General features: G+C 34.7%; 1 pseudogene; it reads left to right on the top strand.

The window, feature by feature from the left end:
- Nucleotides 1–1,719: 1,719 nt before the first annotated feature.
- LOC141561872 (leucine-rich repeat neuronal protein 1-like) lies at nt 1,720–3,450 on the top strand (annotated as a pseudogene).
- Nucleotides 3,451–20,143: the final 16,693 nt, after the last annotated feature.

Below are 20,143 nucleotides of genomic sequence, written 5' to 3'. Positions count from 1 at the left end.
ATTTTTTTTAAGAATGGACAGTGTGAAAGGAGGGAGAGAAAGAGTGGGATAAGCAAGGAAATAAGAAAAAGGAGGAAAATATACCAGAAATCATAACTATGAAAAATAATTAAAGCAAGTTTCTCTGAAAAAGGCTTCATTTGAAAAATGATCATTGTCAAGGGATATGAATAAGAAGTTTTCAAAGTAATCACAGCTATTTATAGTCATATAAAAATTCTCTAAATCACTTTTGATTAGAAAAATGCAAATTAAAACAAGTCTGAACTATCCCCTCACACCTATGAGATTGGCTAATATGACAGAAAAGGGAAATGACAAATGTTGGAGAAGATGTGGGAAAAATCAAGCAGTAACATATTGTTGGTGGAGTTGTGAACCCTTTCAACCATTATGGAGAGCAATTTAAGATTATTCCCAAAGGGCTATAAAACCACACTTATCCTTTGACCCAACAATATCACCACTAGCTCTACATTTCAGAGACAAAAAACAAAACAAACAAACAAACAAACAAACAAAAAAAAAAAAAAAAAAAAAAAGGAAAATAACCTACTTGGACAAAAATGTTTCTAGCAGCTCTTTTTTGTGGTGGCAAAGAATTAGAAATGGAGGGGATGCCCATCTATTGGGAACAGCTAATAAGCTATGACACATGTGACAGAATATTCATGTGCTATAAAAATTGGTGAGCAAGATGTTTTCAGAAAAATTTGCAAAGCCTTACATGAATTGTGCAAACTGTAATTAGCAGAAACAGGAGAACATTGTACACAGTAACAGCAATAGTGCATGATGAGCAATTAGGAGTAACTTAGCTCTTCTCAGCAATACAATGATTCAAGGCAATTTCGAAGAATTTATGATGAAAATTGGTATCCATCTCCAGGGAAAAAACTAATAGAGTTTGAATGCATATAGAAACATACTTTTTAAATGTTTCTTTATATTACTTGGAGCTTTAGGAGGGTATTGGAGTATCTGCATTTTCTTTCACAAAATAATATTGATTTTTTCATAATTGTGCATATATAGCTTATATCAAGTTACTTGCCTTCTCAATAATAGGGGATGATAGAAAGAGAGGTAGAAAATTTGGAGCTCAAACATTTCAAAATGAATGTTAAAAATAGATTTTTATAAATGTAATTGGAAAAAAATGTTAAATATACATATGCATGTGTATATATGTATATATTATATATAATCCAATATAAAAATCTTATATGTAAGATAGTATACTAGATTCTGGGAAGGAAAGAATGAAAAAAGAGATTTATTGCTCCCCTCAGAAAATTTATAATCTAACAAGAGATACTGAGGCATGCTAATGGCCATAATACAAGGCAGAAATTGAGGACTTTCAAGTATTCCTAATGGAAACACCAGAGCTGAGTAGAAAATTTGACTTTCAAATACAAGACACAAGAGAAGTATAAAAAGACATGTCTCTAGACATTGATTTCACTGAACTAATTCATATAATAGAGCTTTGTGCCCAGTCCTGGAATTGAGAGACACTGTTAAAAGGTTCCCAATTATTTCTTGCCCTTTGAAAACACAGAAAATCTCCTTTCAAACTCTGGATAGACATATATCACAACTAAAACTTTGTTTGAATGTTTATATTTTTTGCTTGCTATCCTGGATCTTTCTTCCTATTGTTTGGACTTTATTAAATTGAAACTAGGTTGAGGCTTCAACTTCCTACCAACCAGAATGGTTAGGATTAATTGTGTCTTAGTTGCTTGCCATTTGGTGTTGGAATTGCTAATGAATTCATTAACTGAGTCTGACTTCCAGAGTAAAGAATGTTCCCAATTTTGCCTATGTGAATTCAGACTATGGTTCACTCCTCAATCCACATACAGAGAGACTACAAAGCAGGCTGCAATGACCACTACTTAACAGAATTCCCAGCAACCTTTCAGACAAGTTCTCTTCTTACAAAGCAACATTACCAAGACCTCGAATGAGTTCCAGAAGCTTGTCAACTTGACAGAAGCAGATTTTTCACAGAACAATGTCACAAATACACTGAAAGTGGAGCTGGCAAATCTCACTCAGTTCACTAGCTTCAATCTGGAGGAAAATCGGATCACAGAGATAAATGACTACTGTCTGTGGGACCTTAGCAAACTGCAAGAACTCTACATAAACTATAACCAGATCGGCATCATTTTTAACTAATGCCTTTCAGGGCTCAAGAATCTTCTGAAACTCTATCTCAATTTTAACAAAGTGAAAGGGATTGATAGTCACTGATTTGATTCTATAGCTAAACTGAAAATTTTGATGATCATGGAAAATTCAGGGATTGGCATATTTGATACCAATTTTAATTCCCTTTCAAATTGATGCAGATTAGTTTTGGCAGGAATGCTATCTCACCAACATACCGGGTACTGCCTTTGTGTTCTTGGACAGTTTCAAGAGTCTTTCTTTTTATGACAATAAATTGATCACTGTCCTTACTCAACCTGCATTTCAGAAAGTTACAAACTTGAAATTCCTAGATTTCAACAAAAATCCAGTTCACAAAATTCAAGAAGGGAACTTTGGTAATATACCAAGGTTAAAAAGACTTGATGGGGGAACTGATATTAGTGGATCGCTATGTCCTGGACAATTTGCCTGAACCTACAAAATTTGAAGCCCAAGTCATCACCTTATATTTCCCATAGTGAATTTCATAGTATCTCTGTACTTCAAAGACTGATCTTCAAGAGCACTGCCCTGAATGTTGGTTAGTAAAAGACAATGGAATCTCTTACTGTCTGTGGGAGAATATCATTCTCAACAATCTTCTGAGGCTCAACTGTGTCATTCACTGAGTTAATTCCAAGAAAACCAGGATGCAATTTCTGATTTTTTTTTCTGTGATACCATTTGAATAAAGGGGCAACAGGCAAAGGAAGTTTTAATTTAAGATGAATTCACTTTTAATTCAAGTTAACAGTGCCTCTTTATGATTACTCATGAAACATTTCCAAATCTTTTGAATGTGAATATTGACATGATGGTATTTCTAGAATGTTGAACCATGCAGAACCCGAGCACAAAATATACTGAGTAATATAGCTTAGAAATAAAATAACAGTGAAAACTCTTCCATACAAGTACAAGCTAAGCAATGACTACATTTTGAAAATTACTAGTGTACAGATAGAATGTTCAGGGAGATACGCTTGTGTTTCTCAAAATATAGAAGGGAAAGATTAAGTAGCTACAATAAGAGTCAAGGGAATCCTTTTGGATAGTACTTAGGTACTGAAAATCTATGGTGAACAGACAGACTCTTATTTCACATTAGTTTCCTTGCAGGTTAATTTTGATATCATGATTTCAAACTTAAAATGGACTTCTGTCACTATGAAAATCAATAACCCTCATATCACACACACTGTCAGGGTCCCACTTGATGTCCATGAATATAAAATCAATGGATAGGTGTAGATGTGTCAAATTGTATTCATGGACATCAAATGGGACCCTGGCAGTGCTAGTACTTGTGTTAAACTTAATAATTCTGTTCTAATTACAGTGCTCAGTAAAATTATGCAAAATATGTTGGGATTCCCTTTTGATTCTACCAATAGTATGGCCCTCCCATACTCCCTTTTTTTTTTTTAAGCCATCAGTAGATAGTGCAGTAGAGAAAAGGCTTTTTGAACAAAATACATTACTCATTCCTAATTAAAAAATAAACACTAGGGGGCGGAGCCAAGATGGCGGAGAAGAAACACACGACTCAGTGAACGTCCTCACTCCCTCACAACCAATTAGATAAATTAAGTCTCAAAATTAGCTCAGGACTGATAGATACCACAAGGACTGGAAGCACGACTTACCAGCTGAAGAGAATCTGGAGTTTCAACAGGAAAGGTCAGTTCTCGGGGGAGGAATAAGAAAGACCAGCACAGACGGTGGGGTAGGGGCACACTGCGCCCATTGCGCTGGGAGGGGCTCTGGGATCAGAGAAGCCACTGAGGTAAAGGAATCTGGCACAGGCTGTTAGCTCTTCTCTGCTAATTATTTAGCAGTTCAGAAGAGAAAGCCAAAATATTTTAAAACTCAGATTGGATTTTCCCCGGACCCTGGGGGTGACTCAGGCACAGATCTCGGCACCAGGGGGTGTGGCCTCAGCTACCTCCTGAGAATAGTTAAGAGACTGACAAGTGGGTGGATACGGCCCAAGGCAACACACACTGCCTAGCTTAGCTGGAGGGAGTGGAACTCAGCTCCAGGAAGTCCCAGAGAAGCGGAACCTTTGAACTAGGGACCGCGGTTTCTGGCAGACACTTCCAGTTTGAGCGTAGGGGCTTCTTACGTCACCTGCTGCAGACACCCACTCCCCACCCGGACACATAGGCTGGGCTTCTTGCTGTCTTCACTATTCTACGCCCTCGAAGCACAGTAGTGCTAATCACCTCTGAGGCACTCCCAGGGAGAGGGTGGGGAACTCTCTCCCAGAGCTCTCTCTTAGCTCAGGCTCAGGAGCCGCTGCATCCATCCGGTCTGGGAGGAAGCTGGTAAAGAAGTAAATAATTTCCTACCCCAGAGACAGACCCCAAAAGATTTTTTTTAAGTATGAGCAAAAAAGCTAGAAAAACCATAGATTCCTTCTATACAGAGAAAGAGCGGGTGTCCAACCCCGAGGAAGTTGACAGCAGAGAATCAGATAACAACCTAAAGGGGAACGATTCCTGCCCCCCATCACATAACTCTCTCCTAGAAGAAGCTCTTAAAAAATTGAGGGAGATCGAAGAAAAATGGGGAAAAGAAAGGGAAGTTATGATAGAGAATAACAATGTCCTGAAATTGGAGTTGGAAAAAATAAAGAATTCACAGGAGATGCAGGGAAACAAAATTAGTGAATTAGAAAAGGTTAAAAAAACACAGGAAAGTAGGATTTCTGAATTGGAAAAGATAAAAAAGTCTCAAGAAAATAGAATTTCTGAATTGGAAAAAGAAAATAATTCTCAAAAAAAAAAAATTAGGGAAATGGAAAAAAACTCAATAGAGCAAAATAATTCATTTAAAAACGAAATTGGGCATTTACAAAAAGAACTAAAAACTGTGAAAGAAGAAAATAACTCCTTAAAAGTCAGGATGGAACAAATAGAAATGAATGATTCACAGAGAACCCAAGAATCAGTCAAACAAAACAAAAAAAATGAGAAGCTGGAGAACAACGTCAAATACTTACTGGGAAAATCTATAGACCTGGAAAATAGATCTAGGAGAGATAATCTGCGGATTATTGGACTTCCAGAAAACTATGACCAAAAAAAGAGCCTAGATTCTATTTTACAGGAAATTATCAAAGAGAACTGTCCAGAGATAATAGAAACAGTAGGGAAAGTAGATGTGGAAAGAATTCATCGAACTCCTTCTGAAATAGACCCTAAAAAAAGAACACCACGGAATATTGTGGCTAAGCTGCAGAATTACCACACAAAGGAGAAAATCCTGCAAGCAGCTAGAAAAAAACAATTTAAATACCAAGGTGCCACAATAAGGGTCACCCAAGATCTGGCTGCCTCCACATTAAAAGATAGAAGGGCCTGGAACCTGATATTCCGAAAGGCAAAAGATCAAGGACTGCAACCAAGAATGAACTATCCAGCTAAGTTTAGCATCTTTTTCCATGGAAGAAGATGGTCATTCAATGAAACAGAGGAATTCTATATGTTTCTAAGAAAAAAACCAGACTTAAACAAAAAATTTGATCTACATCCACAAGACTGAAGAGAAACAGAAAAAGGTACACAGAACCCTTGAGAACTGTAACTCTGTTGTGGGTATATAAAAAATACTCAAGGATAATTTGATTTTACTGATATAAAAGAAAAAAAGGGGGGTGTGGTAAAGGGAAGGAGGTCGGTTCAGAAAAAGGGGAAGGAGTGATAAAAAGAGGGAAACTACATCCCAGGAAGAGACATAGAAAATACACCATATCTGAGGGAACTTAGTGAGGGGGAGAATCATTGTGTGAATCTTACTCTCATCAGAAGAGGCTCAAAGAGTAAATAATTAACATATTTGTTTTTCAGAGAATTTTCTCTCACCTCATTAAAAGGGGGGAGAGGAAAAGGGGAAAGGAAAAGGAGAATAAGTGAAGGGACTTGGAGGGAGGGGGGAGGGATCCTAAAAAAAAAAAAAAAAAAAGAGGGAGGGTTGCGTGTCACAAGGGGGGTCTGTAAATTAAATATCGGGGAGGGGGATCAGGGGGGTCAAGGGAAAAAAGTATAATCTGGGGATAATACGATGGCAGGAAATACAGAATTAGTAATTTTAACTGTAAATGTAAATGGGATGAACGATCCCATCAAACGGAGACGGATAGCAGATTGGATCAAAAAGCAGAACCCTACAATATGTTGTCTACAGGAAACACACTTAAAGCAGGGAGATACATACAGAGTAAAGGTAAAAGGTTGTAACAGAGCTTATTATGCTTCAGGTAAAGCCAAAAAAGCAGGGGTAGCTATCCTTATCTCAGATCAAGCAAAAGCAGAAGTAGATCTCGTTAAAAAAGATAAGGAAGGAAACTATATCCTGCTGAAAGGTAGCATAAATAATGAAGCCATATTAATACTAAACATATATGCACCAAGTGGTATAGCATCTAACTTTCTAAAGGAAAAGTTAAGAGAACTGCAAGAAGAAATAGACAGTAAAACTATAATAGTGGGAGATCTCAACCTTGCACTCTCAGATTTAGACAAATCAAACCACAAAACAAACAAGAAAGAAATTAAAAAAGTAAATAGAACATTAGAAAAACTAGGTATGATAGACCTTTGGAGAAAACTGAATGGCAATAGGAAGGAATATACTTTCTTCTCAGCAGTTCATGGATCCTATACAAAAATTGACCATATATTAGGACATAAAGATCTCAAAATTAAATGTAGGAAGGCAGAAATAATAAATGCCTTCTTCTCAGATCACAATGCAATAAAAGCTACATTCAGTAAAAAGTTAGGGGTAAATAGACCAAAAAGTAATTGGAAACTGAATAATCTCATCTTAAAGAATGACTGGGTGAAAGAGCAAATTATAGAAACAATTAACAATTTCACCCAAGATAATGATAATGATGAGACATCATATCAAAATCTTTGGGATGCAGCTAAAGCAGTAATAAGGGGAAATTTTATATCTTTAGAGGCTTATTTGAAGAAAATTGAGAAAGAGAAGATTAACGAATTGGGCTTACAACTTAAAAGGCTAGAAAAAGACCAAATTATAAACCCCCAACCAAAAATTAAACTCGAAATACAAAAATTAAAAGGAGAAATCAATAAAATTGAAAGTAAAAAAACTATTGAATTAATAAATAAAACCAAGAGTTGGTTTTATGAAAAAGCCAATAAAATAGATAAACCTTTGGTAAATTTGATCAAAAAAAAGAAAGAGGAAAATCAAATTGATAGTCTTACAAATGAAAAGGGGGATCTTTCCACCAATGAAGAGGAAATTAGAGAAATAATAAGGAGTTACTTTGCCCAACTTTATGCCAATAAATTTGATAACTTAAGTGAAATGGATGACTTCCTCCAAAAATATAGGCTCCCTAGATTAACAGAGGAGGAGATAAATTGCTTAAATAGTCCCATTTCAGAAAAAGAAATAGAACAAGCTATTAATCAACTCCCCAGGAAAAAATCCCCAGGGCCAGATGGATTCACATGTGAATTCTACCAAACATTTAAAGAACAATTAGCCCCAATGTTATATAAATTATTTGAAAAAATAGGGGATGAAGGAGTCCTACCAAACTCCTTTTATGACACAGACATGGTACTGATACCTAAACCTGGTAGATCGAAAACTGAGAAAGAAAATTATAGACCAATCTCCTTAATGAATATTGATGCTAAAATCTTAAATAAGATATTAGCAAAAAGACTTCAGAAAATCATCTCCAAGATAATACACTATGATCAAGTAGGATTTATTCCAGGAATGCAGGGCTGGTTTAATATTAGGAAAACTATTAATATAATTGACCATATTAATAATCAAATTAATAAGAACCATATGATCATCTCAATAGATGCAGAAAAAGCATTTGACACAATCCAACATCCATTCCTACTAAAAACTCTTGAGAGTATAGGAATAAATGGATTATTCCTTAGAATAATCAGGAGTATATATTTAAGACCGTCAGTAAGCATAATATGCAATAGAAATAAACTGCAACCTTTCCCAGTAAGATCAGGAGTGAAACAAGGTTGCCCACTATCACCATTACTATTCAATATAGTACTAGAAACGCTAGCCTCGGCAATAAGAGCCGAGAAAGAGATTCAAGGAATTAGAGTAGGAAATGAGGAAATCAAACTATCACTTTTTGCAGATGACATGATGGTATACTTAGAGAACCCCAAAGACTCTGCTAAAAAGCTACTAGAAATAATTCAAAATTTCAGCAAAGTGGCAGGATACAAAATAAATCCACATAAATCCTCGGCATTTTTATATATCACTAACAAAATGCAACAGCAAGAGATACAAAGAGAAATTCCATTCCAAACAAATGTTGAGAGTATAAAATATTTGGGAATCCATCTACCAAAGAAAAGTCAGGAATTATATGAGAAAAATTACAAAACACTTGCCACAAAAATAAAATCAGATTTAAATAATTGGAAAGACATTCAGTGCTCTTGGATAGGCCGAGCGAATATAATAAAGATGACAATACTCCCCAAACTAATCTATTTATTTAGTGCTATACCAATCAGACTCCCAAGAAACTATTTTAATGACCTAGAAAAAATAACAACAAAATTCATATGGAAGAATAAAAGGTCAAGAATTGCAAGGGAACTAATGAAAAAAAACTCAGAGGAAGGTGGTCTAAGTGTACCTGATCTAAAGCTATATTATATAGCAGCAGTCACCAAAACCATTTGGTATTGGCTACGAAATAGACCGGTAGATCAGTGGAACAGATTAGATACAAAGGACAAAAAAGGGTACATCTATAGCAATCTAATCTTTGACAAACCCAAAGATTCCAACATTAGGGATAAAAATTCATTATTCGGAAAAAACTGTTGGGAAAACTGGAAATTAGTATGGTAGAAATTAGATATGGATCCACACTTAACACCATATACCAAGATAAGATCAAAATGGGTCCATGATTTAGGCATAAAGAGGGAGATAATAAATAGATTAGAGGAACAGAGGATAATCTACCTCTCAGACTTGTGGAGGAGGAAGGAATTTATGACCAGAGGAGAACTAGAGATCATTATTGATCACAAAATAGAAGATTTTGATTACATCAAACTAAAAAGTTTCTGTACAAATAATACTAATGCAAACAAGATTAGAAGGGAAGTAACAAATTGGGAAAATATTTTTAAAAACAAAGGTTCTGACAAAGGTCTCATTTCCAAAATATATAGAGAACTGACCCTAATTTATAAGAAACCGAACCATTCTCCAATTGATAAATGGTCAAAGGATATGAACAGACAATTCTCAGAGGAAGAAATTGAAACTATATCCACTCACATGAAAGAGTGTTCCAAATCACTACTGATCAGAGAAATGCAAATTAAGACCACTCTGAGATACCACTACACACCTGTCAGATTGGCTAAGATGACAGGAACAAATAATGACAAATGTTGGAGGGGATGTGGGGAAACTGGGACACTAATACATTGCTGGTGGAGTTGTGAAAGAATCCAGCCATTCTGGAGAGCAATCTGGAATTATGCCCAAAAAGTTATCAAACTGTGCATACCCTTTGACCCAGCAGCGCTACTACTGGGATTATATCCCAAAGAAATACTAAAGAGCGGAAAGAGACATATATGTGCCAAAATGTTTGTGGCAGCTCTTTTTGTTGTAGCTAGAAACTGGAGGATGAATGGATGTCCATCAGTTGGAGAATGGTTGGGTAAATTGTGGTATATGAAGGTTATGGAATATTATTGCTCGGTAAGAAATGACCAGCAGGAGGAATATAGAGAGGCCTGGAGAGACTTAAATCAACTGATGCTGAGTGAAATGAGCAGAACCAGAAGATCACTGTACACTTCAACAACAATACTGTATGAGGATGTATTCTGATGGAAGTGGAAATCTTCAACATAAAGAAGATCCAACTCACTTCCAGTTGATCAATGATGGACAGAGGTAGCTGCACCCAGAGAAGAAACACTGGGAGGGGAATGAAAATTGTTAGCACTAATATCTGTCTGCCCAGGTTGCATGTACCTTCGGATTCTAATGTTTATTGTGCAACAAGAAAATGATATTCGCACACATGTATTGTACCTAGACTATATTGTAACACATGTAAAATGTATGGTATTGCCTGTCGTCGGGGGGAGGGAATAGAGGGAGGGGGGGTAAATTGGAAAAATGAATACAAGGGATAATATTATAAAATATATATATATATATATATATAATAAAAAAAATAAAAAAAAAATAAACACTAGAAAGCATAGAAATAAAGAGAGCTTTACTTTAAATAATACATAGTACTTATTTTAAACCATCAGCAAGCATTATCTATAATGAAGATAAGCTAGAAATCTTATCAATAAAATCATGAGTGAAGCGAGAGTGTCCATTATTAATATTATTATTCTACATTTTTCTGGAAATATGAGCTATAACAATAAGATGAAAAAAAGAATTTGAAGCAATTAAAATAGGCAATGAGAAAACTAAGTTAACATTCTTTTTTTATTAATTTTATAATTATAAAAAAAATTTTGACAGTACATATGCATGAATAATTTTTTATAACATTATCCCTTGTATTCATTTTTCCAAATTTTCCCCTTCCTCCCTCTACTCCCTCCCCTAGATGTGTGTATGTGTATGTGTGTAAATCCAATTTTCTTGTTGCACGTTAAGAATTGGATTCCGAAGGTATAAGTAACCTGGGTAGATAGAGTAGTGCTAACAATTTACATTCACTTCCCAGTGTTCCTTCTCTGGGTGTAATTGTTTCTGTCCATCATTGATCAACTGGAAGTGAGTTGGATCTTCTTTATGTTGAAGATATCCACTTCCATCAGAATATATCTTCATACAGTATTGTTGTTGAAGTGTATAGTGATCTTCTGGTCCTGCTCATTTCACTCAGCATCAGTTGATGTAAGTCTCTCCAAACCTCTCTGTATTCCTCCTGTTGGTCATTTCTTGCAGAACAATAATATTCCATAACTTTCATATACCATAATTTACCCAATCATTCTCCAATTGATGGGTATCCATTCATTTTCCAGTTTCTATCCACTACAAAAAGGGCTGCCACAAACATTTTGGCACATACAGGTCCCTTTGCCTTCTTTAGTATTTCTTTGGGATATAAGCCCAGTAGTAGCACTGCTGGATCAAAGGGTATGCACAGTTTGATAACTTTTTGGGCACAGTTCTAAATTGCTCTCCAGAATGGTCGGATTCTTTCACAACTCTACCATCAATGCATCAGTGTCCCAGTTTTCCCACATCCTCTCCAACATTCATCATTATTTGTTCCTGTCATCTTAGCTAATCTGACAGGTATGTAGTGGTATCTCAGAGTTGTCTTAATTTGCATTTCTCTGACCAGTAGTGATTTGGAACACTCTTTCATATGAGTGGATATAGTTTCAATTTCATCATCTGAGAATTGTCTGTTCATATCCTTTGACCATTTATCAATTGGAGAATGGTTTGATTTCTTATAAATTAGGGTCAGTTCTCTATATATTTTGGAAATGAGGCCTTTATTGGAACCTTTAACTGTAAAGATTTTTTTCCCAATTTGTTACTTCCCTTCTAATCTTGTTTGCATTAGTTTTGTTTGTACAAAAGCTTTTTTAATTTGATGTAATCAAAATCTTCTATTTTGTGATCAATAATGATCTCTGGTTCTCCTCTGGTCATAAATTCCTTCCTCCTCCACAGGTCTGAGAGGTAGACTATCCTCTGTTCCTCTCATCTATTTATGATCTCATTCTTTATGCCTAAATCATGGACCCATTTTGATCTTATCTTGGTATATGGTGTTAAGTGTGGGTCCATATCTAATTTCTGCCATACTAATTTCCAGTTTTCCCAACAGATTTTTTCAAATACTAAATTTTTATCCCTAATGTTGGTATCTTTGGGTTTGTCAAACACTAGATTGCTATAGTTGTACCCTTTCTTGTCCTTTGTACCTACTCTGTTCCACTGATCAACTGGTCTATTTTTTAGCCAATACCAAGTGGTTTTGGTGACTACTGCTAAGTTAACATTCTTAACACATGACATGATTTTCTAGAAATGTCAGCAAGTTGAAGGAATTAGAATAAGCAATGAGAAACTACAGTAACATTTTTGCAGATGATATGAAGAAACTAAGCTAAGGTTCTATGCAGATAATTATAAAATCAGCTTAAAACTTAATTGAAATAATTAACAACTTCAACAAAATTGCACAATATAAAATCAACGTTTATAAATCAATAAAGCAATTAGGATTAAGTGACTTGCCCACTGCTAATGTGTTAAGTGTTTGAGGCCAAATTTGAACTCAGGTCTTCCTAATTCCAGGGCTGGTATTTGATCCAATGCACTATCTAGCTGCCTCAATATTGTTAAATATTACTAACAAAATCTAGCAGGAAAAAATATAAAGAAAAATTCCATTTAAACTACAAACAATATAAAATACTTGGAAGTCTACCTTCCAAGACAAACCTAGGAACCATATGAACACAATTACAAAACACTTCATACAAATAAAGTAAAATCTAAATAATTAGGAAAGCATTAATTGTTCAAAGCAGGTTGAGCCAATATAATAAAAATATAGTGAAAAAAACTAAATTAATTTAATTATTCAGTTGCTTATCCATCATTTTTAAAAAGGACCAATGGCATCACATTGTGATATCTTGACTTGAATATGAATTGGATTTGAGTGAAGCAGACTTGTATAGTCATCAGCCTCAAGAAAGTCAAGTGGTAAGACAAAAAACAAGATGATTAGCAAAAGCTCCTGTTGCAGTTTATACAGTGTAGTAGATAAAGCATTTGGCCTAGGTGTTAAAAAGAATCACCTTCCTGAGTTTAAATCTAACATCTGTCAGGTCTGTATCACTGGGCAAGTCATTTAACTCTGTTTTCCTCAGTTTTTCATTTGTAAAATGAGCTAGAGAAGGAGATGGAATATCACGCTATGATCTTTGCAAAGAAAAGGTCAATTGGGTCATGATGAGCCAGACATGATTGAACAAAATAATTGGAGAAATATTAAATACTCAAAAATAGGCCAAACCAGTATAATAAAAAATGATAATTCTAGAATACAAGCCATTCCCCAATTGATAAATGGTCAAAGGGTATGACCAAGCAACTTTAGATGAAGAAAGTCATTTCTAGTCATATAAAACATGCTCTAAATCACTAGATTAGAGAAATGTAAATTAAGATAACTCTGAGGTACCACTACACATCTCTCAGATTGGTTAAGGTTACTGGAAAATATAATGATAAATATTGGAGAGGGTATGGGAAAACTGGGACACTAATACATTATAAGTAGAGTTGTGAACTAATTCAGCCATTCTGGAACTGTGCCCAGAGGGCTATCAAACTGTGCATATATTTTGATCCAGCAGTGTCTCTATTGGGTCTGTATTTCAAAGAAAATATTAAAAAGGGAAAAGAACACACATGTACAAAAATGTTTGTAGCAGCCTTTTTTGTAGTGACAAAGAGTTGGAAAGTGAGTAGATCCCCATCAACTGGGGAATGGCTGAATAAAATATGGTCTATGAATATAATGGAATATTATTCTGTAGAAATTATCAACAGGATGATTTTAGAGAGGTCTCAAGAAACTTACATGAACTGATGCTAAGTGAACCAGGAGAACATCATTCATGGCAATGGATGATTAGTTTTGATGGACATGACTCTCATCAACAATAAGATGATTCAGGCCAATTCCAATGATCTTGTGATGAAGAAAGCCATTGTCACCCAGAAAGAGGACAGCAGAAACAGAATGTATACCACAAGATAAGATTTTTACTCTTTTTGTTGTTGTTTGCTTGGTATTTGTTTTTTTTCTCATTTTTTTCCCTTTTTTACCTGATTTTTCTTGTGCATCATGATACTTGTGGAAATATGTATAGAAGAATTGTACATGTGTAACATATATTGGATCACTTGCCATCTAGGAAAGGATGTGGGGGAAAGGGAGGGAAAAATTAGAACACAATGTTTTGTAAGGGGGAATGTTGAAAATTACCCATGTATATATTTTGAAATTAAAAAGTTTTCATCAAAAAAAAAAACAGAAAAGAAAATGATCAGCAGGATGATTTCATAAAGGGTTGAGTGACTTGCATGCATTCATGCTAAGTGATGTAAGTAGAACCAAGAGAACATTGTACACAGCAACAAGAAGATTATGATTATCAAATCTGATAGACTTGGCTCTTTTCAGCAATGACATAATTCAGGCTAATTACAATAGACTTGTGATGGAGAGAGCCGTCTGCATCCAGAAAGAGGAATATGGGAACTGAATGTCTATCACAACATAGTATTTTCACCTTTTTTTGTTGTTTTTCTTTGTTTTTTTTTTCTTTTTTGTTTTTCTTTTTGATCTGATTTTTCTTGGGCAACATAATATATGTGGAAATATGTTTATAAGAATTGTACATGTTTAACCTATATCAGATTATTTGCTGTCTGGGGAATGGGGGAGTGGAAGAAAGGGAGAAAAATTTGGAACACAAGGTTTTGCAAGAGTGAATGTTTATAATTATTTTTGCATGTGTTTTTAAAATGAAAAGATATTATTAAAAAGATAATTCTACCTAACTTTATTCAGTGTAATACCAATCAGATTTTTTTAAATTGTAGAGCTAGAAAAAAATTATAACAAGATGAACTGAAGAGCAAAAGCTGAAGAGTATCAAGGGAATTAGTGGGAAAAAAATGTGAAGGAAAGTTGCTTAACAATACTATATCTTGAAGTGTATTATATAATGGTAGTCATCAGAATATTCTGGTATTGGCTAAAAAATAGAGTGGTGGATAAGCAGATAGATCATTAGGTACACAGTAATAAATCACCATAGTAATCTAAATGTTTGACAAACCCAAAGATACAAGATTTGTGGACAAGAAATCGCTCTCTGACAAAATTGCTGCAAAAATTGGAAACCATAAACTGGAGACAGGACAGCATTTCTCACTGTGTATCAACATAAGGTCAAAAAGAATAGATGATTTCAAATGAAGTATAATGTCACAAGCAAATTAGGGGAGTATGAAATATTTTACCAGTCAGATTTATGATTAAGGGATAAGTTTATGCCCTAAAAAGAGATAGAAATTCAAGATGCAAAAGGGACAATTTTGATTATATCAAATTTAAAAGCTTTTGCACAAATAAAACCAATGTAGCTAAGATTGGAAGGGGAAACGGAAACTAGAAGGGGAGGATTGCAACAAGTTTCTCTGATAAAATCATTTCTCAAATATATGGAAAATTGAGTCAAATTTATGAGTACATGAATCATTCCCTAGTTGATAAATGATCAGAGAACATGAACAGGAAGTTTTCAGAAGAAATCAAAACTATCATCATATGGGAAAATATTATAAAGCACAATTGATTAAAGAAATGCAAAATAACACAAGTCTGAGGTACCCCCTCATACCTATTAGATTGGCTAATATGGCAATAAAGGAAAATGACAAATACTGAAAAGGATGTGAGAAAATAAGGACACTAATACATTATTGGTGGAATAGTGAACTGATCCAACCATTCTGGAGAGCAATTTGGAAACTGCTCAAAGAGCTATAAAATTATGCATATTCTTTGATTCAGTGATATCATTACTAGTATGATTTCCAAAAGATTAAAGAAAAAGGAAAAATACATACTTAAACATAAATAATAATTCTACTAGCCCTTGTTGTGTAGGCAAATAATTGAAAATTGAGGGGATGCCCATTATTTGGGGAATAAATAAACAAATTGTGTTACATGGTTATGATGGGATACTCTTGAGCTACAAGAAATGTCAAGCAGGATGTTCTCAGAAAAACCTGTATTAGGTCAATTCCCCAAGAGCCTCCACAGCTGTGGATCATAACATCTGAAGGAGTTGCAAAGCAGACTTTGCTGACATAGGTGTTGTGCACTGGGAATGAGATAAATTGGAGGCAGAGGGAAGAGGAGAGAGGTCAGACAACATAACCACCTCTCAGTCAGAGAGGTCAGAGAACAGCAACTGCCTCTCAGTCTTCTTGTATCATCCTCTCACAAGAGGAGATCCATTCTGGGTTAGATCTCTAGCAGCCACTGTCAGATGGTTCCTGTGTATTCCAACAGCTCTCCCGTGTATTCCAACAAACCTGGAAAGACTCACATGAATTGATGCAAAGTGAAATAAGTAGAACCAGGAGAACATTGTCCACAGAAAGAACAATATTATGTGATAATCAAATTAATAGCCTAGCTATTCTCAGCAATACAGTGAGCCAAAGGAATTCTGAAAGATTTCTGATGAAAAAGACTGTCTACCTCCAGAGAAAGAACTGGCGGAATCTGGATACAGATTGAAACATTTTTAAAAATTTATTTATCTTGTAGGTTTGGGGGTCTTCATTTTATTTTGCTAAAAAGGAAATGTTTTGCATTATGCACATACATGTTTAATCTACATCAAATTGCTTGCCTGCTCAAAAGATGGAGAAGAGAAAGGAGAAAGAGAAAGAAATTGGAACTCAATTTTTTTTATGTGAATGTTAAAAGAAATTGTCTGTGTAATTGAGAAAAATATTCTTTTTTATTATATTTAGTAAACAGTTTTAAAAGAAAAATGCATGGTTGAATAACAAAGTAAAATAAAAATAAGAAAGGATTTTTCTACAATTACAGCTATTTCCTTTTAATAAAGTATTTTGTTATTCTATGACATGATAGGATATCATTAGTGACTGTGTTTCAGCAAAGTGCTTTCTTCTTAAGACTCCTTTAAAGTTCTACTCTAATATGTCATCATGGTAGAAAAGAGACTTTAAACTCACTAAGGCTTTCCTAGTAGAATAAAAAATCTCATAGGTTGCACCAAATTAAAAATACTCTGTGTATAAGTTTGGTAAATATTTCACTGTGTCTATTGCATTGAGTAAATTAGCTAAATTTATAGAAGCTCATCATCAAAAACACAGCAAGTCAATGATAAATTGGGGAAGGGTCAGCAAGTACTATAAGCCCATAAGATAGTTTACTAAGTCATAGCTCTTTTGTAACTTTGACCAGTTGTGGGAAGATGACTGGATGAAATCACTTATCATCAAATTCTTAGAACATTTATCAAAAAAAGACCTTAGAATTCTTGGGGTCCTTCCATGGTATCAATAGGGTTCTTCCAGAGACTTCTACAACTCTTGAGTTTCCTCTCTCTTATACACTGTCTGGAGGTCACATTCAAAGAGGAAAATTTCATTTAAAATATGGAAGTAGACCCAGGGATCCTCATTTAAATGCAACAAGGGTCCTGAGCAAGAAGCACTTGGGAACCACTGTTTAAAAGGATAGTTCTTTTATGTTGTTTTTATGATGTTGGTTATGTCTGTTTATTGTGCTGTCCCTTAAGGACTTAGATGTGGGTATTTAATTGTCACCATTGTATATGCTATAATTTTCTGTCTATGTGTTCATTGTCTTGATTTAATCATGGAACTGCTTGTTACATTTCCCGATAGAATAATAAAGCCGTTCCTTTCTCTCTCTTGGTGGAAATGTCCTTTTCTCCTTGAGATGGAGACCCTTTATGTCCTTTGTAACTAATATTGGAACCTCCACTTGACATTTTATCCAAAAGTTATAGTCATATATCCACCAGATATTCAAAAGGCCCCGATTTTAGGAATATTTTTACTTAGTAAATAATTCATTTTAAATATTTCATCTTTGCAGTTACTACTTTTGGAAATCTTTCTCATTTGCTTACAGATTGACAATCTGAAGGACCAAACTCCAGGTCCCTATCCAGGCATATCCATAACCAACTTGAGGCAAACAGAGCTTTGCCTTTGGACTCTGACATTGGAAAGGGACAAGTTGGAGGGCATGTTGCTTGCTGCCTCTGAGCTCTCCATTAACCTCTATTGCCATCCAGGGCTTCTAACTGAACCTGGACAGCTAACTCCACAATATATCACTTTAATACTCCTTTTTCCAGGAGACTTCTGTCTCCCAATCTCCACAGAGAGAAAGGTGAACCCTCCATTTGGTTCTCAGGATATAATTATACCCACAGTCAAATAATCCTTTGAGCTGCAATTATTTTTACCTCACATGAAAAAATCCATAATTATGGCCCTACAGGACATTTTCATAAAAGAGCAATTTGGCCCTCAAATTGTACCCAGAGTATAGAAAGAAACCAGGCATCCCTCTCTATGCTCTGTAATGTGGGGTTCCTAGGATATAGACCAAGATCCCATGGTTTTTCCTAATAGAATACATTCATGGTTTATATCCTGCTATGAGGCTTTTTTAAACAAAGGATTTGTGGGTATTAAGCTGAGTTGCTGCCCTGTTTCTAGACCATCTTATTGCTAAGGCAACAATGAATGTGTTTTTTTTGTTTGTTTGTTTGTTTTTTTATCTCAGTCCTTAACAATTTGTTGTTTTTTATTTTGTTTTGTTATTAGTGAGAATCAAATACTAATGAGGATTACTTGCATTAATGCCTATGCAGAGCCTTCCAGTATTCAGACAGATCATATTATATGGTAAAATTCTCATGAAAGGAAACCTGAAAAAAAACTCTTTAATATATGTATTGAACTATAGGATCTCCTATTGTATCCCTGTTCTGTATAACATGAGCCATGGTGAATCATGAAGATAGAGAAATGGAGAGGAAAAAAAGGAACATAAAAGATAGTTTCCCTTAAAATTCAATCTTCCCTCATATCAAGGAGCACAAAACTTTTTTATGACAGATCTAAAGTGATCATATTTATTCTTAGAATGTTTATCTGAAGGTCTCACCTTGTATATACTTTGTCAATTTTTAGGTGTATTATTTTAAATTATTTATAATAGTATTAACAGAATTAACAGCAATTCATTTGGAATTAATAGCAATATTGGTGGATTTAATCTACATCTGTTATTGTTAGCTCTCTCCCTTTTAAAATATTTTTTGGGGAAATACTAAGTAAAGACTTCTTATATGAGAAAGTCAGTGAGGGGGAGAGTTGTGCTTGACTGGAAGATAGTGTGCCCACTTATAATTTCCTTTTCCTTCAAGTCTCAGGTCTAGGATTGAATACTTTTAAAATCAGAGAACTTCTGTAAATTTAGCTTGTTTCCCCCATCTCCTTCATAATCATAAAGCACCATGAAAATCTGAGTTTCAATTCAGAGGATTGGAGGAGCACAGAGGAATTGAGAGTGTTCTATCACAGAATTGCAGAAACTCAGAGTTAGAAAACATCTCAGTGGTGATCAAGACCAACTCGAGAATATTTTGAGTGCTCATGTAGATAGTGGTCAAAAACAAAAGATGGAAGTGAGAGAACTATCATATTGTCTATTTCAACAGCCACCAAAAAAAAAAAAAAAAAAAAAAAAAAAAAAAAAAAAAAAAAAAAAAAGGAATTATGGTAAATTACACACTAAAATCATTCAACTTGCTTTTCTTAAACTCTATATGTACAGAGATTAATACAGTACCTGGCAAATACTAAGCATTTAATAAACGTTTATTGATTGATTATCAAAAGGAGTGAGGAAGAGGATAAGAAGAGAATAATAATATTGTTACCTTTACTAGGGGTCAGTTATTAAAGAGAATGGGCCCATCTAATCAGTTGTAATTCATATTCTTCCTAATCTGTTAATTTTTTTCCATTTTATAAGTATTCTAATGCTATGAACCTAGTGTCCAGAGATATCATTGATTAGGAAGTGGATAGAAAGATGAACTCAAAGCTGGGAAGTCTTTCCTCTGCCACATATTGATTGAGTGACTCCAGGAAAATCACTAAATCTCTGTTAATGCTCTAAGAAACTCTTTAAGATTTTATGTAGTAGAGAAGGTGCCAACCTCCATTGATAAAGAGGGTTTCTAATGTC

The sequence above is a fragment of the Sminthopsis crassicaudata genome, chromosome 3 (assembly GCF_048593235.1).
Source record: "Sminthopsis crassicaudata isolate SCR6 chromosome 3, ASM4859323v1, whole genome shotgun sequence".
In the NCBI taxonomy this organism is placed as follows: Eukaryota; Metazoa; Chordata; class Mammalia; order Dasyuromorphia; family Dasyuridae; genus Sminthopsis; species Sminthopsis crassicaudata.
Note: the sequence above shows the minus strand (reverse complement) of the source record. Positions and strands in the feature narration are given on the sequence as shown.